This window comes from Rhinopithecus roxellana, chromosome 8 (assembly GCF_007565055.1).
Source record: "Rhinopithecus roxellana isolate Shanxi Qingling chromosome 8, ASM756505v1, whole genome shotgun sequence".
Taxonomy (NCBI): Eukaryota; Metazoa; Chordata; class Mammalia; order Primates; family Cercopithecidae; genus Rhinopithecus; species Rhinopithecus roxellana.
In genome coordinates, this window is record NC_044556.1 from 13,313,096 (window position 1) to 13,336,158 (window position 23,063).

The 23,063-nt window shown below is 52.5% G+C and overlaps 1 protein-coding gene across 1 annotated transcript in view; it reads left to right on the forward strand.

Annotated features, from left to right (window-relative positions):
• The first annotated feature begins 5,537 nt into the window (after positions 1–5,537).
• TJP3 (tight junction protein 3) overlaps positions 5,538–23,063 on the forward strand; it is a 58,965-nt gene continuing 41,439 nt past the window's right edge. Inside the window, exon 1 of the mRNA XM_010367277.2 lies at positions 5,538–5,757. The gene's annotated coding sequence lies outside the window, so the exon portion shown is untranslated. The remainder of the gene's footprint in view (positions 5,758–23,063) is intronic.

Genomic DNA, 23,063 nt, shown 5'->3' on the forward strand with positions numbered 1-23,063 from the left:
GTTGCAGTGAGCCAACATGGCACCACTGCACTCCAGCCTGGGTGACAGAGCAAGACTCAAAAAAAAAAAAAAAAAAAAGAAATGGTGAAAATGGTGAATTATATGTTATGTGTATTTTACTACCATTTTTTGTTTTTTTCTTTTTTGAGATGCAGTCTTGCTCTGTCACCCAGGCTGGAGTGCAGTGGCGCAATCTCGACTCACTGCAGCCTCTGCCTCCCAGGTTCAAGCGATCCTCCCACCTCAGCCTCCCAAGTAGCTGGGACCACAGGTGTGTGCTACCATACCTGGCTAATTTTTGTAATTTTAGTAGAAACGGGATTTCACTCTGTTGGCCAGGCTGGTCTCAAACTCCTGACCTCAGGTGATCCGCCCACCTTGGTCTCCCAAAGTGCCGGGATTATAGGCGTGAACCACCACACCCGGTCTCCACCATTTTAAGGCTCCAGGAAGAGTTATTTGGACTCAGGTCATCAACAGAGCCCCTAATTCATCCAGAATCTGTCTTGAAAAAAAGATTTAGACCGCTGGCTCTCAAGGTGTGGTCCCTGGTCCAGCCACATTAGCCTCACCTGGGAGCTTGTTAGAAATGCAGTTTCCGAGACCAGGTGCGGTGGTTCATGCCCGTAATCCCGGTGCTTTGGGATTGAGGCTGAGGCAGGAGGATCACTTGAGCCCTGGAGTTCAAGACCAGCCTGGGCAACATAGCAAGACTAGATCTCTACAAAGCAAATTAAAAATCAGCCTGGGGCCGGGCGCGGTGGCTCAAGCCTGTAATCCCAGCACTTTGGGAGGCCAAGACAGGCGGATCACGAGGTCAGGAGATCGAGACCATCCTGGCTAACATGGTGAAACCCTGTCTCTACTAAAAAAATACAAAAAAAAAAACTAGCCAGGCGAGGTGGCGGGCACCTGTAGTCCCAGCTACTTGGGAGGCTGAGGCAGGAGAATGGCGTAAATCCGGGAGGCGGAACTTGCAGCGAGCTGAGATCCGGCCACTGCACTCCAGCCTGGATGACAGAGCGAGACTCCGTCTCAAAAAAAAAAAAAAATTAGCCTGGCTTGGCCAGATGCAGTGGCTCATGCCTGTAATCCCAGCACTTTGGGAGGCCGAAGCAGGCGGATTGCCTGAGGTCAGGAGTTCGAGACCAGCCTGACCGTCATGGAGAAACCCTGTTTCTACTAAAAATACAAAAATTAGTCGGGCATGGTGGCGCATGCCTGTAATCCCAGCTACTTGGGAGGCTGAGGTGGGAGGATCACTTGAGCCCAGAAGTTCGAAGCTGCAGTGAGCTATGATCACACCACTACAGTCAAGCCTAGGCAACAGAGCAAACCCCGGTCTCAAAACAAACAATGAAAAGGGAAAGAAATGCAGGTTCCCAGGCCCCCACTCAGACTTCACACACCAGAAACTGAGCAGAGTTGGCAGGGGGCACAATCTGGGTGTTCATGACTCCCCACTTCCAGACATTCAGATGCCAGATAAAGTTTGGGGGAAGGGGCCGGGCGCGGTGATTCATGCCTGTCATCGCAGCACTTTGGGAGGCCGAGGTGGGTGAATCACTTGAGGTCAGGAGTTCAAGACCAGCCTGGCCAACATGGAAACCCCATCTCTACTAAACATACAAAAATTGGCTGGGTGTGGTGGTGGGCGGTTGTAGTCCCAACTACTTGGGAGGCTGAGGCAGGAGAATCGCTTGAACCCGGGAGGCAGAGGTTGCAGTGAGCCGAGATAGCCCCATTGCACTCTAGTCTGAGTGACACAGTGAGACTCCGTCTCAAAACAAAGAAAAGAAAAGAAATGCAGGTTTCCAGGCCCCAACACAGACTTGGCACAGCAGAAACTGGGCGGGGTGGTGGTGGGGGGCACAATCTGGGTGTTCATGACTTCCCCCTTCCAAGCAATTTGGATGCCAGGTAAAGTGGAGGAAGGGCTGGAGGTTAGAACATTGATGAGGATAATGAAGAGGAAATATATTTTTCAAAAAAAGATACTAAAACTGGCCGAAGAGTCATAACTTAGAGATGCGGAAGTCAACATTAAAACAAGCAGTTAAAAGCAGCCTTTTGGCCGGGCACGGTGGGTCACGCCTGTAATCCCAGCACTTTGGGAGACTGAGGAGGGCAGATCACCTGAGGTCAGGAGTTCCAGACCAGCCTGGCCAACATGGTGAAACCCCCGTCTCTACTACAAATACAAAAATTAGCTGGGCGTGTTGGTGGGCGCCTGTAATCCCCAACTACTCGGGAGGTTGAGGCAGGAGAATCGCTTGAACCTGGGAGGCGGAGGTTGCAGTGAGCCGAGATTGCGCCACTGCCAGTCTGGGTGACAGAGCGAGACTCCATCTCAAAACAACAACAACAACAACAACAAAGCAGCCTCTTGTGGGGAAATTGCAGGGAGGCGACATCACACCTATAATTTTCTGAACAAATCTAGATGACTCAACTCTTAAAAATGCACACTGTAGGCCGGGCGCGGTGGCTCACGCCTGTAATCCCAGCACTTTGAGAGGCCAAGGTGGGTGGATCACAAGGTCAAGAGATCGAGATCATCCTGGCTAACATGGTGAAACCCCGTCTCTACTAAAAAAATACAAAAAATTAGCCAGATGTGGTGACGGGCGCCTGTAGTCCCAGCTACTCGGGAGGCTGAGGCAGGAGAATGGCGTGAACCGGGAGGTGGAGCTTGCAGCAAGACGAGATCGCACCACTGCACTCCAGCCTGGGCAACAGTGCGAGACTCCGTTTAAAAAAAAAAAAAAAGCACACTGTATAACTTTATTATTATTATTATTATTATTATTGAGAAGGAGTCTCGCTCTGTCGCCCAGCCTGGAGCGCAGTGTGGTGGGATCTCAGCTCACTGCAACCTCCACCTCACGGGTTCAAGCGATTCTCCTGCCTCAACCTCCCTAGTAGCTGAGATTACAGACGCACACCACCACACCCGGCTAATTTTTGTATTTTTAGTGGAGATGGGGTTTCACTGTGTTGACCAGGCTGGTCTTGAACTCCTGACCTCAGGTGTTCCGCCTGCCTTGGCCTCCCAAAGTCCTGGGAGAACCACTGCACCCAGTGTAATTTTAATGCAAGATAAAAACTTTGTACACTGCACCGCATGTGTAACTTTAATGCAAGATAAAAACTTTGAAAAAAAGGCCGGGCGCCGTGGCTCATGCCTGTAATCCCAGCACCACTGCACTCCAGCCCGGGCGACAGACTGTCTCAAAAAACAAAAACAAACAAACAAAAAACTTAAAACAACAACAACAAAAACTAGGGCCGGGATGGGGTGGCAGGAGGGGAGAGGCAAGGGACAGGGAGGAGGGGCTGGGGTCCGGGAGAGCCACCAGCCTTCTGTGCCTTCCCCACATCCCCCACACCCCTGCTCCACTGTTCCCATAACGCAGGGTGGAAAACCGAGGCTGCCGGGCAGGGGCCGGTTGCGTGGTTTCTGGCGCCTCCTGGTGGCCATAGTGGCTACTGCTGTCAGCAGCAGGTACTGCAGGCTGGAGGGACCGTAGTCCATTTACACCAAAAACATATATTGAGCACCTACTGTGTACCAGGCACTGTGCTAGGCCATAGGACACGCCAGGGATGAGCACGACAAAATCCATGACCTCTGTAAGGTGTCATTCTAATTTATTTATTTATTTATTTGTTTGTTTTTTTGAGACGGAGTCTTGCTCTGTCGCCCGGGCTGGAGTGCAGCTGGCCGGATCTCAGCTCACTGCAAGCTCCGCTTCCCGGGTTTTACGCCATTCTCCTGCCTCAGCCTCCGGAGTAGCTGGGACTACAGGCGCCCGCCACCTCACCCGGCTAGGTTTTTTTTTTTTTTGTATTTTTAGTAGAGACAGGGTTTCACCGTGTTAGCCAGGATGGTCTCGATCTCCTGACCTCGTGATCCGCCTGTCTCGGCCTCCCAAAGTGCTGGGATTACAGGCTTGAGCCACCGCGCCTGGCCTATTTATTTATTTTTGAGCCAGGATCTTGCTCTGTTCCCCAGGCTGGAGTGCTGGGGTGCAATCTCGGCTCACTGCAACCTCTGCTTCCTGGGCTCCAGCAATTCTCCTGCCTCAACATCCCAAGTAGCTGGCACTACAGGCGCCCGCCACCATGCCTGGCTAATATTTGTATTTTTAGTAGAGACGGGGTTTCCCCATGTTGGCCAGGCTGGTCTCGAACTCCTGACCTCAGGTGATCCGACCGCCTCAGCCTCCTAAAATGCTGGGATTATAGGCGTGAGCCACTGTGCCCAGACTTAATTGTTTTAATTTTAATGTACTGGTAAAGATGGGGGCGGGTCTCACCATGTTGCCCAGACTAGTCTCGAATTCCTGGCCTCAAGTGATCCTGCCACCTTGGCCTCCAAAGCCCTGAGATTGTAGGTGTGAGCCATCATGCCCAACCTTTCCTTTATTATTTTATTTTATTTTAGATACGATCTTGCTCTGTTACCCAGGGTGGAGTGCAGTGGCACAATTATACCTCTCTGCAGCCTCAACCTCCCAGGTTCCTCCAGCCTTAGCCTCCTGAGTAGCTGGGACCACAGGTGTGCGCCACTACATCTGGCTAATTTTTTAAAAAGTTTTCTTGTCCGGGCGTGGTGGCTCAAGCCTGTAATCCCAGCACTTTGGGAGGCCGAGACGGGCGGATCACGAGGTCAGGAGATCGAGACCATCCTGGCTAACACGGTGAAACCCCGACTCTACCAAAAAATACAAAAAACTAGCCGGGTAAGGTGGCGGGCGCCTGTAGTCCCAGCTACTCGGGAGGCTGAGGCAGGAGAATCACTTGAACTCAGGAGGTGGAGGTTGCAGTGAGCTGAGATCGCGCCACTGCACTTCAACCTGGGTGATAGAGGGAGACTCCGTCTCAAAACAAACAACAAACAAAAGATATATAAAAATTTTTCTAGAGATGGGTTTCACCGTGTTATCCAGGCTGGTCTCAAATTCCTGGGCTCAAGTGATCCTCCCACCTCGGCCTCCCAAAGTCCTGGGATTACAGGTGCGAGCCACCACACCTGACCCTTCCTTGTTTTTTAGATGAGGACAGTGAGAAGCCCCTGATTTGCCCAGAGCCACACAACAGGGACGTGGCAGAAGCTTCTCCATGTGGGAATTTAGTGACTTCATAGCAGAGAGGCAGACTTTGCACGCTCAGTCACTTCGTAGCAGAGAGGCAGACTTTGCATACAGACCTGCGGTGGGTAAAGGAGTATGCCAAGCCGCAACCTGATGAGCCGGCGTGCCTGGTGGGAGGCTCAGCAAACACAGAGGCTGGGCAGCTCCAGGTGCAAGCAGCAGGAGGGAGGAGGACTCCGGGGGTGCGGTCCATTCATGCCTGAATGTAGCCCATGAGGGTTTCCTAAGCACCTACTATGTGTGGACGCTTGATGCCAGGGCCTCGGCGGTGAGGGCGCAGGCAGGAGCAAGCTCACCTCTGGACAAGCAGGGGTTAAGGCCAGCTGCTCCCACGTGAGGGCACCTTGCGACAGAGGCTCACACCCAGCCCGCCTGCTGGCCCGCCCCCTCACCCTGGTCCGTCTCCCTGTGTCTGTGGTCATTGGTTCCACTGGCAGGGGACCTGCCTCCCTGTTGCCACCACAAGAGAGGAAAAGTTGGTCAAACAGGTGGAGAGGCCAGAGCTACAAGCCTCGGGTTCCCTCCTCACCACCCGTGCCAGGCGGGCACCCGGGCCCTGGCACCTGCCGCCTGCCCAGAGGCCACCCAGCCTCCTAGACAGGTAAGTCCCCCACCCCACTCTGCTTTTCCACCCAGGGTGCATTGTCTGAGCTGGCCTTCCCCAGCTGAGGGTCCTGGGACTCCCCCCCAACCTCCCCCGCCGTGAGCTGTCTCCCCTGCTCCTCGGAAAGCAGGAAACTGACACTCCTGTGTGGGCATCTGACATAGTTTCGCAGGGATTATCTGACTGGCAGTTACTGCACCTGGCGGCCTGCCCAGGACACTGAGCTAGACTTAAAAGGGTCATTGTTATCTAGGTGGTGCAGGGAGGTGGCGAAGGGGCACAGGTTGGTCTCCGATCCCCCAAACTGAGGAGAGGAGGGGATATCAGTCCGGACAGAGCCTGGGTTTACCTCTTGCAGCCTGAGGCTGGGAGGTGACAGGTGGGAAAGGCTGCGACCTCATCCATGCCTGAGCCTCCTGGAACTTCTTAAAAGGCTCCCAAGTTTTCAAACAACTGCATCTCCACCCCCCACCCCTCACCCTGTTCTCACCGCTGGAACCTGCGGGAGCTTTGTAGGGAGGGGCTGGGGTGGGCTTTCTTTTGTTAATCTTTTTTTTTTTTTTGAGATGGCGTTTCTCTCTTTTTGCCCAGGCTGGAGTGCAGTGGTGCGATCTTGGCTCACTGCAACCTCTGCCTCCGCCTCCCGAGTAGCTGGGATTACAGGTGCCCACCACCACGCTCAGCTAATTGTTGTATTTTTAATAGAGACGGGGTTTCACCGTTTGGCCAGTCTGGTCTTGAACTCCTGACCTCAGGTGATCCACCTGCCTCGGCCTCCCAAAGTGCTGGGATTACAGGCGTGAGCCACCGCGCCCGTTCCTCTTTTGCTAATCTTTACGCCTCTGAGCGAAATCTCTGCAGGATTGCGGGATTGGGCAGACGGAAAGGAGGAAGGAGCTCTCAGAGTCAGAGAGGGGAGGGGTCGGCAGCAAAAGTGTTTTTCTGGGTCATTGCTCCCAAATGGGAGGACCAAGGGAGCTTCCTGGTGAGCCAAGTGTCCGATTTTTGCATCTCAAATCTCTTTCTCCAGCACCAAGTGGGTGCCCCGAGGCTGAGGAGGTGTGGATGATCGCATGGTGGGGGACAGAGCAGCCCAGCATTTGGGGTCTCCTTGTGGCTGTGTGGCTGCAGAGCTCCCAGGGAGCAGGCTTGCTTGAGATTCGGGAGTCTGTAGGGTTGGGCGACACGGAGCCCACCTTGCCTGGGTTTTTAGAGCAAACCTGTGGATTCAGGTAGATCTGGCTTCCACTCCTCCCTTCTCTCAGGGCCTCTGTTTCCTGCTGTAAAATGCAGATATTGAGGGCCAGGCGCGGCGGCTCACACCTGTCATCCCAGCACTTTGGGAGGCCGAGGCGAATGGATCACGCGGTCTGGAGTTTGAGACCAGCCCGGCCAATATAGTGGAACCCTGTCTCTACTAAAAATGCAAAAATGAGCCGGGTGTGGTCGTGGGCGCTTGTGATCCCAGCTACTCGGGAGGCTGAGGCAGGAGAATCTCTTGAACCCGGGAGGTGGAGGTTGCAGTGAGCTGAGGTCGCGTCACTGCACTCCAGCCTGGGCAACAGAGTGAGACTCTGTCTCAAAAAAAAAAAAAAAAAAAAAAAAAAAAGGCGGGATATTGAGTCACCGAGTCACAGGGTTGTTGAGTGCCGGACATAATAGAGCAGGTAACAGATTCTCGGTCATTCTGGGGTCAAGATGAGCTGTCCTGTTCCCAATTGGAGTCCTGTGGTCTCATCAGCTTCGTGGTTTGTAGAGGATGAATGCTGGCTCAGAGAAGGACAGCCGCTTACCCCGGGCTGCACAGCCAAGTAGAAATGTCAGGCAGGCAAGAGTCAAGACGCAGAGGATGGGGAGCTGGTTTGCGGGCGGGGACGGCGGGGAGGCCGGTGCTCTGGAGGCCAGCCCTGCCCCCAGCGGATGCCTCAGGCTCAGCATCTCCACAAAGGCCTCTTGGCTTGGTGCTTCCTCGTGGCCCTGAGTCCTGGGGAAAGTCCAGGGAAGGGATTATGGGTGCTTGTTCTTCCTCTTTAAGGCTGGCCGGGCGCCAGGGGAGCTGTGTTTGCTCAGGGTGGAGCCTGACACCCTTTGGAATGGGTTGAGGCTAGTGGAAGCCTAGGCTGGGGGGAGAGGTCGCCCAGGGAGGGAACGGGCATTTATGGAGCACTTACTGTATGCGCGAGTGTGGGGTCACCAGGCCTTGGAGATTCAGCAGCGAGCAAGGCAGACCAGGCTTCCTGCTCTCCTGGGGCGTATGTTTAGGTGGGGAAAGACAGACATGGAACAAGAAACACAATAATTGAGCCAATGGCAGCACAGATGATAACATGCGTGAGAGGTGCTTTGTAATTTATTTTATTTTACTTTTTTTGAGACGGAGTCTCACTCTATTGCTCAGGCTGGAGTTCAGTGGCATGATCTCCGCTCGCTGCAACCTCCACCTCCTGGGTTCAAGTGATTCTCCTGCCTCAGCCTCCCGAGTAGCTGGGATTATAAGCACCTGCCATCAGGCTGGCTAATTTTTGTAGTTTTAGTAGAGACAGGGTTTCCCCATATTGGCCAGGCTGGTCTCGAACTCCTGATCTCAGGTGATTCGCCTGCCTCGGCCTCCCAAAATGCTGGGATTATAGTCGTGAGCCACCGCGTTCAGCCAAAATGAAGAGAGAGCTTTAAATGCTGGCCTGAAGACATTTGGCTTTATGATATTAAAGGATATTTTTTCCCAAAATAGTAAAATCATAACTCTCATACAAGTACAAAATGAGGCCAGATGCAGTGGCTCACGCCTGTCATCCCAGCACTTTGGGAGGCCGAGGCGGGCGGATCACCTGAGGTCAGGAGTTTGAGACCAGCCTGGCCAACATGGTGAAACCCCATCTCTACTAAAAATACAAAAATTAGCCGGGTGTGTTGGCGGGCGTCTATAATTCCAGCTACTTGGGAGGCTGAGGCAGGAGGATCGCTTGAACCCGGGAGGCAGAGGCTGCAGTGAGCCAAGATCGCACTGCTGCACTCCCGCCCCAGTGACAAAGTGAGACTCCATCTCAAAAATGTCATTCCGTGCCCAGAATGATAGCACCTTAGTGTAGACGGTTTCCAGGGGGCCGGGAGCCCCCTCCAGCCCTGAGACACTGTAATTCACCTTTGATTTTCCTATGGGGGGCCCGAGTGGAGTTAGAAGCTTGGAGAGGCAGCCCAGGGGGTCCTTAGCGGATCCCCTTTGAGCCTTCCCCAAAATACTGCTCGGGGTCAAAACCGGGATCCCCATTTTACAGATGAGGAAACTGAGGCAGGGGCTGGAATTCACACGGGCTCTGCTCTTCTCTCTCTACTGTGGAACCTCCTTCTAGAGCTCAGCCGTCCTCTCTTTTGGGGGAAATGGCATCTTTGGCATGGCTTGGTGGCTGCCACCTGGAATCTCAACATTTTGGGAGGCTGAGGTGGGAGGATCCCATGATCCCAGCAGTTCAAGACAGGCCCAGGCAACATAGTGAGGTCCTGTCTCTACAAAATATACAAAAATCTGCTGGGAGGGATGGCGTGCACCTGTGGTCCCAGCTACTCAGGAGGCTGGGGTGGGAGGATCACTTGAGCCCAGGAAAGTGGAGGCCGCAGTGAGCTATGATTGCACCACTGCACTCCAGCCTAGGTAACAGAGCAAGACTGTCTCAAAAAAAAGAAAAAAAGTCCCCCGTTGAACCCCCTGAGCTGCATTCCATACTGCAAGCTTCTAGGAGGTTCCACACTCCCCTCCGACTTCAAAGTGCCCCCCATGAGGTCCTCCAGCCTCCCAAGGACGCCAAACCCTGAGACATTCTTCAGCCCTCCTGTGCATTAGGGCTGAGCCAGCCACACCTAGAATTCGTCCTTCCTCAAAGGTCATTTGACTCTTGGCAACAGACTGGCCCGTCTCCTCCCACCTGGCTGCCCTCTGTCTTTGCTCTCTGTCTCTGCTCCTGCCCCATCCTCTCCACACAGCTTCCTTAAAACCTCCCAAGGTCCCCCAAAACCCATCACCCCAGTCTAGTCATGAGGGAAGTGGCTGGTCCCCAATGTCCCCACATTGAGAGACATTCTGCAAAAGACCTGCCCAGCACAGACTAACAAGTCACAGAACAGGAAAGACAGAATCAGTCACAACTCAGCCGTGTCTAAGGAGACGTGACACCCAAATGACAGGTAGGATCCTGGATGGGGCCCTGGGGCAGCAAAGGGCCTGCGGAGAGACGTGAATAAAGTGTGTTCAGTGAACAGGGTTGTACCGATGTTGACTTCTTGGCTGTGACATAGGTACCCAGTAATAATGCAAGATGTTAATGTTTGTGGAAAGCAGTTAGGTGTATAAAGGAATTCTCTGCATATTTATTTGTCTGTAACTTTAAAATTACTATTACTATTATTATTATTATTATTTTTTGAGACAGAGTCTCTCTCTGTCACCCAGGCTCTGGAGTGCAGTGGCACGATCTCGGCTCACTGTAACCTCCGCCTCCCGGGTTTACGCCATTCTCCTGCCTCAGCCTCCCAAGTAGCTGGGATTACAGGTGCCCGCCACCTCGCCCGGTCTTTTATTATTATTATCAATTTGTTTGTTTGTTTGTTTGTTTGTTTTTTCGAGACGGAGTCTCGCCCTGCCGCCCAGGCTGGAGTGCAGTGGCCGGGTCTCAGCTCACTGCAAGCTCCGCCTCCTGGGTTCACGCCATTCTCCTGCCTCAGCCTCCCAAGTAGCTGGGACTACAGGCGCCCGCCACCTCGCCCGGCTAGTTTTTTGTATTTTTTAGTAGAGACGGGTTTCACCGTGTTAGCCAGGATGGTCTCGATCTCCTGACCTCGTGATCCGCCTGTCTCGGCCTCCCAAAGTGCTGGGATTACAGGCTTGAGCCACCGCACCCGGCCATATTATTATCAATTGTTTTTTTTTCTTTTTTGAGACGGAGTCTCGCTCTGTCACCCAGGCCCTGGAGTGCAGTGGTGCGATCTCGGCTCACTGCAACCTCTGCCTCCTGGGTTCAAGCGATTCTCCTGCCTCAGCTTCCCGAGTAGCTGGGATTACAGGCACCAGCCACCATGCCCAGCTAATTTTTTGTATTTTTAATAGAGACAGAGTTTCACCGTGTTAGCCAGGATAGTCTTGATCTCCTGACCTCGTGATCCGCCCACCTCAGCCTCCTAAAGTGCTGGGATTACAGGCATGAGCCACTGAGACTGGCCTGTTACTACTATTTTTGAGACAGAATCTCACTCTTTTTTTTCTTTTTTCTTTTTTTTAAGAAGAAGTCTCGCTTTTTCGCCCAGGCTGGAATGCAGTGGCGCGATCTCAGCTCACTTCAAGCTCCTCCTCCCGGGTTCATGCCATTCTCCTGCCTCAGCCTCCCGAGTAGCTGGGACTACAGGCGCCCGCCACCTCGCCCGGCTAGTTTTTTGTATTTTTTAGTAGAGATGGGGTTTCACCGTGTTAGCCAGGATGGTCTCGATCTCCTGACCTCGTGATCCGCCCGTCTCGGCCTCCCAAAGTGCTGGGATTACAGGCTTGAGCCACCGCGCCCGGCCAATTTTTTGTATTTTTTAGTAGAGACGGGGGTTTCACCGTGTTAGCCAGGATGGTCTTGATCTCCTGACCTTGTGATCCGCCCACCTCAGCCTCCCAAAGTACTGGGATTACAGGCGTGAGCCACCGCGCCCGGCCGAGACAGAGTCTCAATCTTATTGCCCAGGCTGGAGTGCAGTGACGCAAGTCTCAGCTCACTTCTGCCTCCCGGGTTCAAGCGATTCTCCTTCATCAGCCTCCCGAATAGCTGGGACTACAGGCACCTTCCACCACACCTGGCTAATTTTTGTATTTTTAGTAGAGACAGGGTTTTACCATGTTGGCCAGGCTGGTCTCAGGTGATCTGCCCGCTTTAGCCTCCAAATTGCTGGGATTACGGGCATGAGCCATTGAGCCTGGCCTAAAATTATTTTTTAAAAAATGTTAATTAAGAAATAGGCTGTGCGCAGTGGCTCACGACTGTAATCCCAGCACTTTGGGAGGCCAAGGCAGGAATATTTCTTGAGACCAGGAGTTTGAGACCAGCCTGGGCAACAAAGTGAAACTCCAAAGTCACCGTCTCCATGAAAAACACGAAAATTAGCTGGTCGTGGTGGCTTACACCTGTAATCCCAAATCCTATCTACTCAGGAGGCTAAGGTGGGAGGATTGTTTGAGCCCAGGAGGTCAAGGCTGCAGCAAGTCATAATCGTGCCGCTGCACTCCCAGCACTTGAGAGGGCTGAGGCAAGAGGATCACTTGAGCCCAGGGGTTCAAGACCAGGGGGGTCAACAGAGAGCTACCCTGTCTCAGATAAAAGAATAGAATGGAGGCCGGGCACGGTGGCTCAGGCCTGTAATCCCAGCACTTTAGGAGGCTGAGGTGGGCGGATCACCTGAGGTCAGGAGTTTGAGACCAGCCTGGCCAACATGGTGAAACCCTGTCTCTACTAAAAATACAAAAATTAGCTGGGCACAGTGGCGGGCGCCTGTAATTCCAGCTACCTGGGAGACTGAGGGTGGAGAATCGCTTGAACTCGGGAGGCAGAGCTTATAGTGACTGGAGATCACACCATTGCACTCCAGCCTGGGTAAGGAGAGGGAAACTCCATCTCAAAAAAAAAACAAAAAACAAAACAAAACAAAAGAATGGAATGGAATGGAACGGAACGGAACAGAACAGAATAGAATGCTCAGCAGAAATAAGAAAAAAGAGAATAGGCTGGGTGCAGTGGCTCATCATAGCGCGGTGGCTTACACCTGTAATCCCAACACTTTGGGAGGCTGAGGCGGGCGGATCACGAGGTCAGCAGATCGAGACCGTTCTGGCCAACATGGTGAAACCCTGTCTATGCTAAAAATACAAAAATTAGCCGGGCATGGTGGCGGGCGCCTGCAATCCCATCTACTCAGGGGGCTGAGGCAGGAGAATCGCTTGAACCCAGGAGGCGGAGGTTGCAGTGAGCCGAGATCGCACCACTGCACTCCAGCCTGGCGACCAAGTGAGACTCTGTCTCAAAATAAATAAATAAATAAACAAATAGAAGAATAAACACCTTGCTGGCTTTCCGCTGGGTCTGGGGCTTCCCCCTCTGCACTGGCTTCCCCCGACCTCCCCAGGAGCGTCTCTGTCCAGCCTGACCACATCCACTGCCGCCCTCATCTCCCTCCCACCCCTTCCACCTTATCCCATCAGAGGCTTCACCTGCCCCTTCCAGAGGCACAGGCACCCACGCCCGGGAGTGGCCTCTCTTCACCTCCCACATCCTGTCTGTCCCCAGTGGGAGAGGCTCTGCTAGCAGATGTTTTCAGAATCTGCCCACGTTTCACCCTCCTCCGTCCCCACTTGATCCCGCTCCAGTATCACCCACCTGGGCCAGTTCAGTTCCCACCGCCCTGGTCCCCGGCTCCCACCCTTGTCCCCAACTGTCTGTCCTTCCTGTAGCAGCCACCAGAGAGCACCTGTGAGCACCTGAGTCAAGGCCCATCTCTCCCCTGCCCACAGCCCTCCATGGCTCCCACCTGCCTTGGGGTCAAAGCCCAAGTTCTCCCTGTAGCCCACAAGGCCCTGCCCCACCATCTCATCTCCCTGCCCTTCCTTTCTTCCTCTCTCCTCCTCACTCTGTCCCAGCCACACAGGCCTCCTCACTCTCACTGTTCCTTCAATGTGCCAGGCATGGTGCTGCTCCAGGACCTTTTCATGGGCTGTGCTCTGGAACACCATCCCCCTGACGTCTGCCATAGCTCCTTGCTCGCCTCCTGCAGATCTAACTATTCCCTGCCTGGATTCCCCTCACCTCGGCCACTCCCCCAACTCTTTCTTCTTTTTTGCCTGGAGTACAGTGGTGCAATCACAGCTCACTGCAGCCTCAACCTCCCGGGCTCAAGTGATCCTCCCACCTCAGCCTCCTGAGTACCTAACACTACAGGCATAGGCCACCTGTATGCCCAACTTTTTTTTTTTTTTTTTTTTTTTTTTGAGACATATCTTGTTCTATCACCCAGGCTGGAGTACAGTGGTGCAATCTCGGCTCACTGCAACCTCTGCCTCCTGGGTTCAAGTGATTCTTCTGCCTCAGCCTCCCAAGTGGCTGATGTCTAGCTAATTTTGTTATTATTATTTTTTTTAGAGATAGAGTCTTGCTACATTACCCAGGCTGGTCTTGAACCCCTGGGTTCAAGTGATCCTCCTGCCTCAGGCTCCCCAAGTACTGAGATTACAGGCATGAGCCACTGCACCTGGCTGGTCACTTGTCTTAAAGCTCAGTCCTCCTCTCCAGCACCACCTCCTGAGGGAAGCCCTCCCTGAGCCCTCAGCCTGGGTAAAGTCTCCCTGTACCACTCCTTCCCTCCCTGGAGTGCAGTGGCGCAATCACAGCTCACTGCAGCCTCGACTTCCTGGGCCCAAGCAATCCTCCCGTTTCAGCCTCCTGAGTAGGTGGGACTGCTGGATGCTGTCAGAGCCTAGATTGTACTTTTTGTTGTTGTTGTTGAGGCGGAGTCTCACTCTGTTGCCCAGGCTGGAGTGCAGTGGTGCAATCTCGGCTCACTGCAACCTCTGCCTACCGGGTTCAAGCGATTCTTCTGCCTCAGCCTCCCGAGTAGCTGGCACTACAGGCACCCGCCTCCACGCCTGGCTAATTTTTGTGTTTGTATTTGTATTTGTATTTTTTATTTTTTTTGAGACGGAGTCTCGCTCTGTCACCCAGGCTGGAGTGCAGTGGTGCGATCTCAGCTCACTGCAAGCTCCGCCTCCCGGGTTCACGCCATTCTCCTGCCTCAGCCTCCCGAGTAGCTGGGACTACAGGCGCCCGCCACCACACCCGGCTAATTTTTTGTATTTTTAGTAGAGACAGGGTTTCACCGTGGTCGCAATCTCCTGACCTTGTGATCCGCCCCCCTCGGCCTCTCAAAGTGCTGGGATTACAGGCGTGAGCCACCGTGCCCGGCCCTAATTTTTGTATTTTTAGTAGAGACGGTGTTTCGTCATCTTGGCCAGACTGGTCTCAAACTCCTGACCTTGTGATCCACCTGCCTCGGCCTCCCAAAGTGCTGGGATTACGGGTGTGAGCCACCGCACCCAGCCGTTCTTTTAGTATTTATTGAGCGCCTACTGCATACACAGTGATGGGGCTGCAGGAGGACTGATTGACAGGCACAGTGGAAGCCCCACAGCCTTTAGGGGAGACAGACAATAATTGAATAATGGCATGTGAAACTAAAAAGTACAATTAGGCCGGGCGCGGGGGCTCACACCTGTAATCCCAGCACGTTGGGAGGCCGAAGAGGGCGGATCACAAGGTCAGGAGTTCGAGACCAGCCTGGCCCTGCTTCACTGGGGGACCTCAGCCCAGCCCCTGTTATCTCTGCACCTCAGTTTCCCCACAGGCACTCAGAAGGGGTTGAGCTGGGTCATCGCAAGGAAATCTCCAGGACCCCACCTTCCCTGCGTCCTCCTGTCCCTCACCCTGCTCAGGCCACACTGGCCCTGGACGTTGGTTCCCAATCATGTGTTGTATACTTGGCTTGCAACAGTTTTGTTGAGCAAGTGACTGAATGGACAGAAGAATGAAGGGCGTAAATGAAGTAGACCTGCTGAAAAGCAGATTTTCTCTTTTGTTTTTCCTTTTCTTTTTGCCATTGTTATTTTTACTTCGTGAGGCACCATTAGCAAAGCAGGTTTTTAATTCATTAAGGTGATCTGAAGGTCAGGGGTGGTGGGAATAAGGGGCTCAAGGCTATGGCCATCTCCAAAGCCTTGGATTTCAACCCAGGTTCGGAGGATGGTACTAGGGAGCCACTGAGTGTTCTTAGCAGGGCATTGGAGGAAGACAACGTGTCCTGGTGCGGTTATCCAGCTTCCTCTCTTTGAGGGGTTGACAGTGGAATTTATCTGTGTTGGCTATTGATGTTCTCTGGGATGGGGCCGTCCTGGGCAATGCAGGGTGCTGAGCGGCATCCCCTGGCCTCCACCCACCCATGCCTGGCGCACCTTCCAGGTTTTTCAAATTTTTTTATTGTTTTATTTTTGAGGTAGAGTCTTGCTCTGTTGCCCAGGCTGGAGTGCAGTGGTGCGATCTCGGATCACTGTGACCTCTGCCTCCCGAGTTCAAGTGATTCTCCTGCCTCAGCCTCCCGAGTAGCTGGGATTACAGGTGCCTGTCACCACGCCCAGCTAATTTCTGTATTTTTAGTATAGACGGGGTTTTGCCCTGTTGGCCAGGCTGGTCTCGAACTATTGACCTCAAGTGATCTACCCATCTTGGCCTCTCAAAGTGCTGGAATTACTACAGGTGTGAGTCACCGTGCTCGGCTTGTTTTTTTTTTTTTTTTTTGAGACGGAGTCTTGCCCTGTTGCCCAGGTACAATCTCGCCTCACTGCAAGCTCTGCCTCCCGGGTTCACGCCCTTCTCTTGCCTCAGGGTCCCGAGTAACTGGGACTAAAGGTGCCTGCCACCATGCCCGGCTAATTTTTGTACTTTTATTAGAGATGGAGTTTCACTGTGTTAACCAGGATGGTCTCAAACTCCTGACCTTGTAATCCACCCACCTCGGCCTCCCTACGTGCTGGGATTATAGGCGTGAGCCACCGCGCCTGGCCTTTTTTTTTTTTTTTTTTAAATTATCCAGGCTTGGTGGCACTTGCCTGTACTCCCAGCTACTTGGGAAGCTGAGGTGGGAGGATTGCTTGAGCCCAGGAGGTGGAGGCTGCAGTGAGTCATGGTCACACCCTTGCACGATCATTCCTGGGTGACATAGTGAGACCCCATCTCCGCATCCACAACAAATTTTTAAAATATCTGAGGCAGGGCGCAGTGGCTCACACCTGTAATCCCAGCACATTGGAAGGCCAAGGCAGGAGGAACACTTGAGTCAGGAGTTCGAGGCCAGCCTGACCCACATGGCAAAACCCATCTCTACAAAAATACAAAAAATTAGCCAGGTGTGGTGGCAGGCACCTGTAATCCCAACTACTCAGGAGGCTGAGGCAGGAGAATCACTTGACCTCAGGAGGCGGAGGTTGCAGTGAGCTGAGATCGCGCCATTGCACTCCAGCCTGGGTGACAGAGCAAGACTATGTTTCAACATATATATATATATGTTAGCTATGGCTGGGCACAGTGGCTCAAGCCTGTAATCCCAGCACTTTGGATGGCCAAGGTGGCCGAATCACTGAGGTCAGGAGTTTGAGACCAGCCTGGCCAACATGGTGAAACTCTGTCTCTACTAAAAATATAAAAGTTACCTGGGCGTGGTGGCACCCGCCAGTATTCCCAGGTACTCGGAAGGCCGGGTCAGGAGAATTGCTTGAACCTGGGAGGCAGAGGTTGCAGTAAGCCGAGATCATGGCACTGTCTCCAACTTGGGTTACAGGGTGAGACTCTGTTTCAAAAAAAAAAAAAAAAAAAAAAAAGCCAGGCGCGGTGGCTCAAGCCTGTAATCCCAGCACTTTGGGAGGCCGAGACGGGCGGATCACGAGGTCAGGAGATCGAGACCATCCTGGCTAACATGGTGAAACCCCGTCTCTACTAAAAAATACAAAAAACTAGCCAGGCAAGGTGGCGGACGCCTGTAGTCCCAGCTACTGGGAGGCTGAGGCAGAAGAATGATGTAAACCCAGGAGGCGGAGCTTGCAGTGAGCTGAGATCCGGCCACTGCACTCCAGCCCGGGCGACAGAGTGAGACTCCGTCTCAAAAAAAAAAAAAAAATATATATATATATATATATATTTACATATATATATATATATACATGCACACACACACACATATACATGTATATATATATATACACATGTGTGTATATATATATGAGCTGGGTGTGGTGGCAGGCACCTCTAGACCCACCTACTCAGGAGGCTGAAGTGGGAGGATCACTTGAGCCCAGGAAGTTGAGGTTGCAGTGAGCCATGATCTTGCCCTTGCACTCCAGCCTGGGTGACAGAGCTAGACGCTGTCTCAAAAATAAATAAATAAATAAGCGGGTTAAACTCCTAGCAACGAATGGGGCTCCTGGGCCATGTTTACTGGCATATGCCTGGCTTCAGCCACAGTTACACCCGACATTTGTGTGCCCACTTTGCAGCTGAGAAAACTGAGGCCAGATGGTGAGCTGACCTGTGGGATTTGGCTGCAGCTCTGTTTGCCCCTGCATCTCGAACTCCAACCTGGTGCCTCTTACCAGAGGGGGAACCTTGGTAATGTCTTGAGACATTTGGGTGTTCAAAACCAGGCCGAGGCCGGGCGCAGTGGCTCACGCCTGTAATCCCAGCACTTTGGGAGGCCAAGGCGGGCGGATCACAAGGTCAGGAGATCGAGACCATCCTGGCTGACACGGTGAAACCCCGTCTCTACTAAAAATACAAAAAATTAGCCGGATGTGGTGGCGGGTGCCTGTAATTCCAGCTACTTGGGAGGCTGAGGCGGGAGAATCATTTGAACCCAGGAGGTGGAGCTTGCAGTGAGCCGAGATCACGCCAGTGCACTCCAGCCTGGGCGACAAAGCAAGACTCCCTCTCAAAAAAAAAAAATTTAGAAAAAAATTGCTGGACCTTATTCATCTAAAATCTTTTTTTTTTTTGCGCCACCTGCTGGTGGCCGGATGTCACACAGGGAAGGGCTGAGCTGCCTGTAGGTACACAGTAGGTGTTCAGCAAGCCTTAGTTTTGGTTAATGGTGTTTCTACATTGGCTCAGCATGGGTCTTGGAAAGAGTCTGGGGCTCCAGGAACCCATGCTGTGCAACCTTCACTGAGACTGGGACCCTTTCTGAACCTTCATCTATAAAATATGTGTGTGTGGCTGGGAGCGGTGGCTCATGCCCGTAATCCTAACACTTTGGGAGGCCCAGGTGGGCGAAGATCCAGACCAGCCTGGCCAACATGGGGAAACCCCGTCTCTACTGAAAATACAAACATTAGCCGGCCGTGGTGGCGGGTGCCTATAATCCCAGCTACTCGGGAGGCTGAGGCAGGAGAACCACTTGACCCTGGGAGGCAGAGGTTGCAGTGAGCCGAGATCGCGCCACTGCACTCTAGCCTGGGCAACAGAGCGAGACACTGTCTCAAAAATAAAATAAAATGAAGTATGTGTGTGGGATTCCCTGATAAAAATAAAAGCCAACACTTAGTTGGAGCTTTCTAAGAATATTGTGTGCATTTACTCACATAATGCTTAGAGTCAGGTGGTATTATTACCATTTACAGATGGGGAAAATGAGGCACAGAGTGGTTTGCAGGAGGACACAACACTGGGATGGGGCAGATATCACATTTATATCCTATTCTAGGCCCCTTTTATTTATTCATTTATTTATTTTTTTGAGACAGAGTCTCGCTCTGTCACCCAGGCTGGAGTTCAGTGGTGTGATCTCGATCTCGGCTCACTGCAAGCTCCACCTCCCGGGTTCACGCCATTCTCCTGCCTCAGCCTCCTGAGTAGCTGAGACTACAGGTGCCTGCCACCATCCCCAGTTAATTTTTTGTATTTTTAGTAGAGATGAGGTTTCACCATGTTAGCCAAAATAGTCTCGATCTCCTAACCTCGTGATCCGCCCGCCTTGGCCTCCCAAAGTGCTGGGATTACAGTATTTATTTATTTTCATTTCAATTTTTTTTTTTTTTTTTTGGAGACAGAGTCTCGCTCTGTCACCAGGCTGGAGTGCAGTGGCGCCATCTCCGCTCACTGCAAGCCCTGTCTCCCAGGTTCACGCCATTCTCCTGCCTCAGCCTCCCGAGTAGCTGGGACTACAGGCTCCCGTCACCATGCCCAGTTAATTTTTTGTATTTTTCATAGAGACGGGGTTTCACATTGTTAGCCAGCATGGTCTCGATCTCCTGATCTCATGATCTGCCCACTTTGGCCTCCCAAAGTGCTGGGATTACGGGCGTGAGCCACCGCGCCCGGCCTTTACAGGCTCAAGTTTTAATCAAAGCTTGTCTATAAGATTACTTCATTCCTGCATCTTCTCCGTTGTTTCTTCCTTGTATTTGTTCTTTTCCTTTCCTACCTGGCGAGATTTGGCTTTCTGTTCAAGGATCTTCTTGCCGCCTTTGTCCAGTTTTAGCCTAGTGAGAACCACTTTGCGGGGGGTGTCAAGGCCTACGTGGACAGCTGTGCCGTTAGCCTTTTCCTGCTGCACCCGTTCAATGTAGATAACATATTTCTTCCCGTAAACCTGGACTACTTTGCCAATTTGCTGACCTTTATAGTGTCCTCGCACAACCTGAACTTCATCATCCTTTCGAGTGGGCATGGATCGCAGGTGGTACTCGTGTCTCAGCTCTTTGGAAAGAGGGGAAGACATAGAATCTTCCTGCGAACGTGGGAAGGTGCATTGAAATGCCTTTTGTGATTCTTGCTTCGCTGGGAAGTCACAAAGGGATCGCACTTCATTTTGGTCGCTCCCGCTTCAGTGATGGCCGCACAAGTGAAGAGAACTACACACTCCTTTTTGTTTATTTATTTTATTTTATTTATGTATTTATTTTGAGACGGAGTCTCGCTCTGTCACCCAGGCTGGAGTGCTGTGGCACAATCTCCACTCACTGCAAGCTCTGCCTCCCGGGTCCACGCCATTCTTCTGCCTCAGCCTCCCGAATAGCTGGGACTACAGGCGCCTGCCACCGCGCCCGGCTAATGTTTGTATTTTTTTTAGTAGAGACGGGGTTTCACTGTGTTAGCCAGGATGGTCTCGATCTCCTGACCTCATGATCCACCCATCTTGGCCTCCCAAAGTGCTGGGATTACAGGCATGAGCCTCTGCGCCCGGCCTCCTTTTTATTTTTACAGAGATTGGGTCTTGCTATATTGCCCAGGCTGGTCTCCAACTCCTGGCATCAAGTGATCTTCCCACTTGACTCTTCAAAATGCTGGAATTACAGGAGTGAGCCATTGTGCCTGGCCTCTAGGCTACTTTTAATCCTCCTTACAACTCTGTGATGTAGGGCCTATTATTTTTCCCAATTACAGATGTAGAAACTGAGGAACAGAGAGGGGCAGTAACTTGCCTGAGGTCACACAGCAAATAGGTGAGAGTTGGTTTTAGAACCCTCCCAGCTCTGAAGTTCCAAGTGGGTCCGCACAAGAGGCTTTGGTAATGCTTTACTGGGGCCCCTGGAGACCCTTGAGGGAGACCCTTGAGGGGCTGACTATAGCTGACTCGGGTCTCTGGTTTTGGGTAGAATTGTAGTGAAGGAGGTGAGATGTCATCTTAGTGGGCCCTCTGAGACGTTGATATTGTTGGTCTTGTTTACTTAGCAAACTCTTTTTTCTTTTTTTTTTGAGACTGAGTCTTGCTCTGTCACCCAGGCTGGAATGCAGTGGCGCGATCTCGGCTCACTGCAAGCTCTCCCTCCCGGGTTCAAGCCATTCTTCTGCCTCAGCCTCCCAAGTAGCTGGGACTACAGGTGCCCGCCACCATGCCTGGTTAATTTCTTTTTGCATTTTTATTTTTTATTTATTTTTATTTATTTTTATTTTTTTTGAGACGAAGTCTCGCTCTGTCGCCCGGGCTGGAGTGCAGTGGCCGGATCTCAGCTCACTGCAAGCTCCGCCTCCCGGGTTTACGCCATTCTCCTGCCTCAGCCTCCCGAGTAGCTGAGACTACAGGCGCCCGCCACCGCGCCCGGCTAGTTTTTTGTATTTTTTTAGTAGAGACGGGGTTTCACCGTGTTAGCCAGGATGGTCTTGATCTCCTGACCTCGTAATCCACCCACCTCGGCCTCCCAAAGTGCTGGGATTACAGGCTTGAGCCACCGCGCCCGGCCTCTTTTTGCATTTTTAGTAGAGACGGGGTTTCACAGTGTTTACCAGGATGGTCTCGATCTCCTGACCTCGTGATCTGCCCATCTTGGCCTCCCAAAGTGCTGGGATTACAGGCGTGAGCCACTGCGCCCGGCCTACTTAGCAAACTCTTAACCAACCTTCAAATCCCCAGCTGCGATACCCCCTCCTCCAGGAAGCCTTTCTTTTACCCATTAGAGTTTTCTCTATGCTCTTCACCCCTAATCACAACCTGGGGCTCCTCTCCCTGCCCAGCCCTGACTGGATAAGGCTGGGAAGGGGTGTTTATGTGTAGGTTTGCCCCTTTAACCTTGGGGTGGGACCCTGGCACAGCTGGGCTCAGGTTTTTTTTTAATAGTAAGGAATGTGTGGGTGCAGCCATGACCAGCCCCGCCCACCCAGGTGACTTGAAGTTTTCCTACACTGGTCCAGTCCCTCCTAGGTCTAACCTTAAGAATCCCGGAAACCCAGGCGCCTGAGGGGGGAGGCTGGGCTGGGCTGGGTGAGAAGGAAACGACCTTTACTCCCTCCCAGAGCCTGAAGAATTTCCTCGTGCCCTGCTCCTCTGCTTCTTTCTTTCTTTCCTCTTTTCTTTTCTTTTTTCCTTTCTTTTCTTTCTTCCTTCCTTCCTTCCTAACTTTCCTTCCTTTCTTTCTTTTCTTTTCTCTTTCTTTCTCTTTCTTTCTTTCTCTCTCTCTTTCCTTCCTTCCTTCCGCCCTCCCTCCCTCCCTCCCTCTCTCTCTCTCTCTCTTTCTTTCTTTCTTTCCTCTTTCTTTCTCTCTCTCTCTCTTTCTTTCTTTCTTTTTTTTTTTTGACAGGGTCTCGCTCTGCTCTGTCACCCAGACTGGAGTGCAGTGGCGTGATCTCAGCTCACAGTAACCTCCACCTTCCGGGTTCAAGCTATTCTCTTTCCTCAGTCTCCCGAGTAGTTGAGGCATGTGCCACTACGACCGGCTGATTTTTGTATTTTTAGTAGAGACGGGGGTTTCAACATGTTGGTCAGCTGGTCTCGAACTCCTGACCTCGTGATCCGCCCGCCTCGGCCTCCCAAAAAATTCGGGGATTACCGGCAGGAGACACCGCGCCTGGTCCCGCCCTGCCCCTTTCTTTCCTGGGTGCTGGGTGTGAAGACAGAGCCCGGAGGTCAGGACCGCAGGAAAAAGGCACGCAGCCGCTGTTGCATCTTCAGAGAGTCCACGCCTCTGGCCTCTGGGGCCTCAGGTTCCCCTCTGGGGAATGGGGAAAACCTTCCGGAGATAAGGTGACCCAGGGACCAGCCCTATGCTGAGGAGGTCTCCGGCCCTCGACAAGCTTCTAATCCAAGACGCCTCCCAGATGCACCTCAAAATGTGCCCATTTCGCCGACGGAAACACCGTCCAAATAGTAGGCTCCGTTCCAAGAGCGGGGGTTATTCCTGCCGGGTCTTGCTGGCAGCCTTGTCGGGCCGGGATCTGGTCGCGGCCCCGGGCCCCAGCTCGGCTGCGTGGATAACC